Raw genomic sequence first — 6,000 nt, 5'->3', positions numbered from 1 at the left:
TATTAAAGCAACATGACTGATCAACTAAGTCACGCATTTTAGTAACTATTCAGTAACTGTTGTTCATTGAGATGTGTTGCACATGTCCTTTCCACAACCCACCCTCCTGCCTCTCTACACTGGAGTTCTGGCAAGAAGGAAAAGAGCAGGTTTAAGAGCAGCACTGCCTTTTATATCTGCACACAGTGGTGTGTGGAAGCAGGGGAGCTCACCAACCCAGTAAAAAGTGTGAACTCTAAAGCACGTTAACAGTCTTACCATGGAGCCACAGACAGTCCCTTTGGTATTTCTATTTTGCTATCCAGGCAAGCTGAACTATGTGATAGACGGTCACTTTACACCAAAGATCACAACAATATTCAGGTTACTCCCAGTCCCGTAGGACCAGTCACTTACCCGAGGTCAATTTTAGTCAGATCTCAAAAACACCTGTGGTCAATCCTGTAATACACTAACAAAATATTTATTAACTAAGAGAAGAAATAAGAGCATTGTTTATAAGATTAAAGCAGGAAACATACATACACAAATAAGGTACAATTTTAAGTCCAAAGGTAATAGAGGCTTCTATAATAAGAAAGCTTTTTTGTTCCTTGGGGCTAACCCAGGCCAAGCAGCTTGGGGATTCTTTGCACTGGTCTTCACTGTGGAGATTCTCACACCTGAACCATTCTTTTTAGGTGAAAATCTGAGAAACAGTCCCAGATTGAGGTGTAAATAGAGGAGGATTTGGAACAAATCATCGAACTGTAGAACTGGAACAGACCTCAAGGTCATCTAGTCCAGTAGTCTGCACTCATGACAGGAGTAAGTATTACCTAGACCATCCCCAACAGGTGTTTGTCTAACCTGCTCTTAAAAATCTCCAGTGATGGAGATTCCAGAGCCTCCCTAGGCAGTTTATTCCAAATCTTAACCACCCTGACAGTTAGGAAGTTTTTCCAAATGTCCAACCTAATCGGCCCTTGCTGCAATTTAAGCCCATTGCTTCTTGTCGTATCCTCAGAAGTTAAGGAACACAATTTTTCTCCCTCCTTCTTGTAAAAACCTTCTATGTACTTGAAAATTGTTATCATGTTCCTGCTCTGTCTTCTCTTCTCCTGACTAAACAAACTCATTTTTTCAGTCTTCCCCCATCTTGTTCCCTGACTGAATAACCTAAGCTTTATCAACTGGTTTGCTTCCATCTGACACTAACTCTTGGGGGAAAGTTATCAACACTTTCAACGTTGGTTCAAGTTCTGGATAAAGATATTGATTGGGTTTTATTTTATCTAAATGGTTTCCCCATCTGTATACCTAATAACAGCAAGGACAGTCATATATAATATACAATTTGTTTGTCTATATCAACCTTATTGTCAACTAGTCAAGAAAATGAAACAGCCAAAGGCCCAATTATTTTTTGTGGAGTTAAACAACTTTTTTAGAATGTTCAGCTCTGCAAAGAATGCGTACCACCCTTTTCATACTTACCCAGGAGTTGTTATCTGTCTTAAGCAAATTTTCTGTCAGTGGAAAATTGTGCTTGTAATTTTAGCCAGAAGGGCAGAGTGCTGCAATTATTCTCAAGCCTCCAAAAATAGGATTTGTGTCCTAAAAATGCATCAATTCTTATTCTATGGGTCATCTGATTTCAAGTCCATATCCTCTAATGCAGCTCCAGTTGCTGGACTGAAGGTAAGAGAATTTAATTAACACAGTACAGCATGTTTATGATGTTAACAACAGGAAACTGCTGCACTAATCTGCAGATTACCTGCCTTCACATACTAGGCTATTCATGAATTTGTTGCTCTTGTTTTTCTACATTTCAGAACTTCCATTGTTTTATATGGGGGCTTGGAGGCTGGTTTAACTGAAGTGATCTGAATAGAAGTACAGTATGCCAGATGCATATAATAAATATAGAATAGGTTATGCAATGGTAAACCATCATGAATATATGGGACTGGTTTGTGATAACTTATTGTTAATATAAATCCTAACTTTTTTAATTAGCACAAATGAACTTTCTTTGTATTGTAACTTTTTCCTCTCATTACAACTTTCCAAGGCAAAAACTTGGATCAAATTAGTTCAAATGATTGTGTGAACAAGCGATTACTCAACAAATTAAGGAATGTAGAATTAGTCATTAATTTTGTAGTTTGTACTACATCATCACAGGTAAGATGTTTGATATATAAAAATAACTCAGTTATATTGAAAAGTAGATGTGAACTGAAAGTTTCCCTGGTCATGAAGGCATGTACCCAGCTTTGCTGCTGTCTCTGTCCATTGTCCGTGTACAACACTATACAACTAACAGAAAGGTCTTTAAAAGAGCTATCTGGCAACTCACAAGTAAACTTGGGCCAGATTCTGACCCAAATAGGTAGGGTGAAATTCTGGCACTATTGAAGCCAATGGAGTTTTGCCATTGACTTCAGTGGGGCCAGGATCCCACCCAGGAGCTACCAAGGGGATTTCCTTGGAATTCTGCTGTTGGGTTGATATGGATACCAAAGATTTCCTGAGGGTCAGATGAGAAAAACAGATGGTTAGAGAGCAATAAAGTGATAGAGATTCTTGGGAAATAGAAGTAGTTTGTCTAAAGATCAAATTTAGTATATCTTTTCTGTCCAAACAAAATACCATATTCATCTTGGTCCTCTATATGGGTATGCAGTGGTAGGAGGAGGGGGTAGTAGCCTTTGCCCAACTTGAGAGGCTATATGAAGACCAAGCAGAATTGTAGTCCCTGCATTTTGAGTAACACACAGGCTTCTGCCTCCCAGCACCCAAAAGAATCCATGTTTTCATATATTCCTGTGCACACACTCAGGGCAGAGTAACTTGCCCCCCACACAAGTGACACTCAGCCTCCATGTACCTGGTGGCTGTGGGAGACACTCTCACACCTCAAGGCAGAATGGCTCCTGGTGTATGCCCTGGCACAGTGACTGCAGCACTGACCCTTCCTATGGGCTGTATGTAAATAGGAGAATCAGGCCCTAAATAAACTTGTGAATTCTTTCATTATTATGTTCCATGAACTTTGTCCTCAAGAGTCAACTCTCAGAAAGATCATTGTATGCAGTATAGCTGTAGCTATGTCAGTCATTCGTCCAGGTATAATCTGCATATAAACTTTACTTTTTTACTTTACTTACTCAGTGATAATTTACAACAGTAGTAGTAATAAAGGAAGTGATATTTCTCTGCATTTGTTCTACTACTTAATTCATTTTCAAATTCAGACTATTCATCACAATTAAATTATATAAATGTAGAGGCCAGTACTAATTCTACAAACAATATTAAAGATTTGCCCGACTCTCTTATTAGCCATACTCTACAAAAAATGTCACAATTTGGAAGTTCTCCACCCCATTCCAGTGATATTATTCTCTGATGTGGGCAGCACATGGAATAGTCAGAGGTTTTCACATTTTGGACTGTGCTAATTCCTAAATTATGGTATTTATTTCATTTGCCCCTTAGGCTTTTTGTTACTCTGCACTAGCAAAGAGACTTTAAATGTTAAAATAATGCTTTATAAGCTGTATTTTATATAAAAATTGAAATATTTCTGACAAGACACATGTTCGTGCATATTCATTCAATACTTTCCCTAACTTTTGCCTAATTAACAGCTTCACCTAGTAGATATTTTCAAAGTTAACTGGGCAGGAGATACAAAGTAGACAAATCCCACTGCTTGCTAATTAATTTTTCCTTCTCAAGATCACTAAGGGAAAAATCAATGGTCATCTCACACGTGTTTTTTGTAACCTGCCAGTGGTTGAGGATAATCTATTGAAAGATTATCCATACATTGCTTGCAAAGAGGTAAAGGTATCTCCTGCCAAAGATCTTTGCAAGCGGAATAACACAGAATATTACAGAATGCTTCACCAGGTGTAGAATTTTATCTCTGAATTTTTTCTCTTCATGGTAAACACATACTCTATAAGTCTGTGAGTATTGAAAGCTTTCTACTTCTAGTCAGTTTTAAATTAGTTTCAGGGAGTTACTGTACTAAATAGCACATCAAACAATTTCTGAATGGTCCAGAGTACTGGCAATGTGATAGAGAAGTCCTCAGGCATGATTCACCCCTGAATTACATACACCAGTGTAATTCTATTGAGTGCAGTGGGGTTAAACTGGCATAAAACTAGAGCAACACATTAACAAATTACCCCATCATCGCTATCTAAATTGCCTTTCTGAATCTACGAGCATGACTGGAATGACTAGAAGCCTGTAAAAGCCAATGGCTGTTTTTGTACAGTGATTCTGATGTTTCAGACATATAGTATAACATACCCTTGGCACCATGTCTGAAAGATATTTAATGAAATGTTTTGAAATATTTGTCTGAGTCTTTGCCAAAATGGCCATATCAGAGTGACTTCTGATATTGCCTGTGCCCAGATTGTTTAGAGACTTTAAAAACAACTTTTTTTTCTTTTGCTGCTTTTTTTCTGTGCAATACTAATTATAGAAGAAGAGATATTTACTTCCCTCTATTTGCTACATTTGATAATACTTAATTTATGTTAAAGACTGATTATATCAGGCATTTTTCTTATTCCATATATTTTCTCACAAGCATATAGCATAAGGAGAGAGAATGATGAATAGTTTTATATTTGATGTTTAAAAATCTATAAATATGCATGTTTAGATTTATTCAGGATCTATAGTGGCTCAATCTTGGCTCAAGGCTACTGGGAAGGGGTTGCTGTGACTCAAGGTCTCCTATAAAATAAAGGCCACAACGAGTCAGAGAAACCAAAAAACTAAGTGGCATTGACAAATGAAGGGTCATGGCCAAGGCAGCCAGGGGATATGCTGATTCAGAACAGTTCTTCCACAGCCTAAACTGGCAGGGCTCATATGGAACTATCCAAGCTAACCCTTCCCTGCTGGAACCTGCTGGAAAGGCCATGGGGTTACCTACTATTGCCACATCTCTGGGATGGATGCAGCAGGTCCTTGCTATTTCAGGGAAGTTCAATCTGTGGTGTATCTGTGGCAGTGCCTCAAAGTATAAGATATTCCAATAGTGATGAATTTATCATTTACATAAATAGTTCTTGTAATTGCTTAGTTTTACTAGATTTCCTCAAGACTTTTTTGTGCAGATTCACAAAGATACTTAGTCACCTAAATCCCAGTTTTAGGCTCCACTGAAATCCAGAAACCTCCTGCCAAACCACCTCTCCCTAGACATCCAGAAACCTATCTCCTGCCTGAGCCCCAGCATGATTCATGAATCAGGGAAGATAAGCATTTGCCTGTGGGGCCTAATCCAATAGGCATGATCAGATGTCACTTACTGGATTGGATCCCATTTGAAGTCTGGTCACCAGAGGAGATGGTGCCACCATAACTTTTAGTCCAGTAGTTAGAGCACTCACCTGGGATGTGGGAAACCAAGTTTCAATACACCCCCTTTCTGCCAAAAGGATTTGAACAGAAGTCTCCTAGTTCTCAGGAGAATGCTGTAACCACTGAGCTATGGAATAGTCTGATGGGTAGCTTCCACAGTAGATAAATAGTGAAAGAGTGATTGGAACTGAGGACTGGACACTGAGTTTGCCAGGTAGGTGCCCACAGAGTCATTCTCACTGTTTTTCTCTTTCTCTGGCCCAGTGATACTTAAATTTGTTGGGCCAGAGAGAGAAATAGTGAGAAGGGGTTCTCTGCTCTCCATCCCCCAGCTCCTCTGTGTGAACTCTCCTAAGGAGCCCGATCTGGTAGGCACACTCAAAGAGTGCCTAATAAATCAGGCCCTACATCCCCAGTTAGGTAGCCAAATACCTGTTTTTCCCTGGTTTGTGAATTGTTCTGGGGCTCAGGTGGGAAATAGACCTTAGGGCACTAGAGGGAGGCCGCAGTGTTCATTCACAGAGGCAGAAACATAGGCACATAGGGAACTTTTACTGCAAAAATTAAGGCTCTGAGCAATTTTAGGTGCCTACGGGGTTCAGCAGGAGTCCTCTGCAC

Source organism: Gopherus evgoodei, chromosome 2 (genome assembly GCF_007399415.2).
Source record: "Gopherus evgoodei ecotype Sinaloan lineage chromosome 2, rGopEvg1_v1.p, whole genome shotgun sequence".
NCBI lineage: Eukaryota > Metazoa > Chordata > Testudines > Testudinidae > Gopherus > Gopherus evgoodei.
The sequence above is the reverse complement of the archived record's forward strand: the minus strand, read 5'-3'. Positions refer to the sequence as shown.